The sequence below is a fragment of the Balaenoptera acutorostrata genome, chromosome 15, assembly GCF_949987535.1.
Source record: "Balaenoptera acutorostrata chromosome 15, mBalAcu1.1, whole genome shotgun sequence".
Taxonomy (NCBI): domain Eukaryota; kingdom Metazoa; phylum Chordata; class Mammalia; order Artiodactyla; family Balaenopteridae; genus Balaenoptera; species Balaenoptera acutorostrata.
Window position 1 is genome coordinate 65,753,418 of NC_080078.1, and position 3,448 is coordinate 65,756,865.

The following is a 3,448-nucleotide window of genomic DNA, read 5'->3' on the forward strand; positions in this document are numbered from 1 at the left end:
AATGAATTTGGTAAAGTTGCAGGATACAAAATTAATGCACAGAAATCTCTTGCATTCCTATACACTAACAATGAAAGATCAGAAAGAGAAATTAAGGAAACAATCCCATTCATCACTGCAACAAAAAGAATAAAATACCTAGGAATAAACCTACCTAAGGAGATAAAAGACCTGTACTCAGAAAACTATAAAACACTGATGAAAGAAATCAAAGATGACACAAACAGATGGAGAGATATACCATGTTCTTGGATTGGAAGAATCAATATTGTGAAAATGAGTATACTACCCAAAGCAATCTACAGATTCAATGCAATCCCTATCAAATTACCAGTGGCATTTTTTATAGAACTCGAACAAAAAATCTTAAAATTTGCATGGAGACACAAAAGTCTGCGAATAGCCAAAGCAATCTTGAGGGAAAAAAATGGATCTGGAGGAATCAGACTCCCTGACTTCAGACTATACTACAAAGCTACAGTAATCAAGACAATCTGGTACTGGCACAAAAACAGAAATATAGATCAATGGAACAGGACAGAAAGCCCAGAGATAAATCCACGCACCTATGGTCAACTAATCTATGACAAAGGAGGCAAGGATATACAATAGAGAAAAGACAAGTCTCTTCAATAAATGGTGCTGGGAAAACTGGGCAGCTACATGTAAAAGAATAAATTTGGAACACTCCCTAACAGCATACACAAAAATACACTCCAAGTGGATTAAAGACCTAAATGTAAGACCAGACACTATAAAAACTCTTAGAGGAAAACATAGGAAGAACACTGTATGACATAAATCACAGCAAGATCTTTTTTGACCCACCTCCTTGAGTAATGGAAATAAAAACAAAAATAAACAAATGGGACCTAATGAAACTTAAAAGCTTTTGCACAGCAAAGGAAACTATAAAGAAGATGAAAAGACAGAATGGGAGAAAATATTTGCAAACGAATCAATGGACAAAGGATTAATCTCCAAAATATATAAACAGCTCATGCAGCTCAATATTAAGAAAACAAACAACCCAATCAAAAAACAGGCAGAAGACCTAAATAGCCATTTCTCCAAGGAAGACATACAGATGGCCAAGAAGCACATGAAAAGCTGCTCAACATCACTAATTATTAGAGAAATGCAAATCAAAACTACAATGAGGTATTTCCTCACACTGGTTAGAATGGGCATCATCAGAAAATCTACAAACAACAAATGCTGGAGAGGGTGTGGAGAAAAGGGAACCCTCTTGCACTGTTGGTGGGAATGCAAATTGATACAGCCACTATGGAGAACAGTATGGAGGTTCCCTAAAAAAACTAAAAATAGAATTACCATATGACCCAGCAATCCCACTACTGGGCATATACCCAGAGAAAAACATAATTCAAAAAGACACATGCACCCCGATGTTCATTGCAGCACTATTTACAATAGCCAGGTTATGGAAGCAACCTAAATGTCCATTGACAGACGAATGGATAAAGAATATGTGGTACATATATACAATGGACTATTACTCAGCCATAAAAAGGAATGAAATTGGGTCATTTGTAGAGATGTGGATGGACCTAGAGACTGTCATACAGAGTGAAGTCAGAAAGAGAAAAACAAATATTGTATATTAACACATATATGTGGAATCTAGAAAAATGGTATAGATGAACCAATTTGCAAGGCAGAAATAGAGACACAGATGTAGAGAACAAACGTATGGATACCAAGGGGGGAAAGCGGGGGTGGGGTGGGGTGGTGGTGGGATGAATTGGGAGATTGGGATTGACATATATACACTAATATATATAAAATAGATAACTAAGAAGAATCTGCTATATAAAAAAAAAAATAAAATTCAAAAAAAGAAATATATAATCTTTTGTATGTATTCAATATTACATGAAAATTAAATGAATATAATGCAAAAACAAACAACCCAATTAAAAAATGGAAAGAGGACCTGAATAGACATTTTTCTAAAGAAGACATACAGATAACCAACAGACACATGAAAAGATGCTCACCATCACTAATCAGCAGGAAATGCAAATCAAAACACAATGAAATATTACCTCACACCTGTCAGAATGGCTATCATCAAAAAGACAACAAATAACAAGTGTGGGCAAGGATGTGGAGAAAAGGGATCCCCTGTGCACTGTTGGTGGGAATGTAAATTGATGCAGCCACTGTGGAAAACAGTATGGAGATTCCTCAAAAAAATAAAAATAGAACTACCATAAGATCCAGTGATTCCATTTCTGGGCATTTATTTGAAGAAAACAAAAACACTAATTTGAAAAGCTTATGCATGCCTATGTTCATTGCAGCATTACTTACAATAGTCAAGATATGAAAGCAACGTAAATGTCCACCAAGAGATGAATGGATAAAGATGTGGTCTGGACAAAGTGAGAGAGTGGCATGGACATATATACACTACCAAATGTAGAATGGATGGCTGGTGGGAAGCAGCTGCATAGCACAGGGAGATCAGCTTGGTGCTTTGTGACCACCTAGAGGGGAGGGGTAGGGAGGGTGGGAGGGAGACCCAAGAGGGAGGGGATATGGGAATATGTGTATACGTATGGTTGATTCACTTTGTTATACAGCACAAGCTAACACACCATTGTAGAGCAATTATAGTCCAATAAAGATGTTAAAAAAAAAAAAAAGATATGGTTTGTGTGTATACACACACACACACACGTGCTCACACGCAGTGGAATATTACTCAGCCACAAAAATGAATGAAATCTTGCCCTCTGTAAAAATATGGATGGACCTAGATGGTATTATGTTAAGGGAAGTAAGTCAGACAGAGAAAGACAAATACCATATGATTTCACTTATATGTGAAACATAAAAAACCAAAACAAATGAACAAACATAACAAAACAGAAACAGACTCATAGATACAGAGAACAAACTGGTGGTTGCCAGAGGGGAGGTGGGGTGGGGGGAAGAATGAAGTATGTGAGGGAGATTAAGAGGTACAGAATTCCAGTTATAAAATAAATAAGTCACAGGGATGTACTGTACAGCACAGGGAATATAGTCAGTAATACTGTAGTAACTTTGTATGGTGACAGATGGTAACTAGACTTATCGTGGTGATCATTTTGTAATGTATAAAAATATCTAATCACTATGTTGTACACCTGGAACTTATGTAATTTTGTAAGTCAACTATACTTCAAATAAAAAGTAAAAAATGAAAATCCCTCCCCACCAAAAAAGAACTAACAAATACATTTATAACACCCTCCAGAAAATGGGAACTTTGAAAGGAAGGGAGATTCAAGTATCAACCCCTGGAGTCTTTTACGTTTAGCCGTTTCTCCAACTGTATGAGAAAAACAAACTAGATTCGCAATTGTTTTTAGCCATGAACCCTTTCTTTGAATGAAATCTCATGAAATGATCCAATATGTAAAATAGAAAACCATGA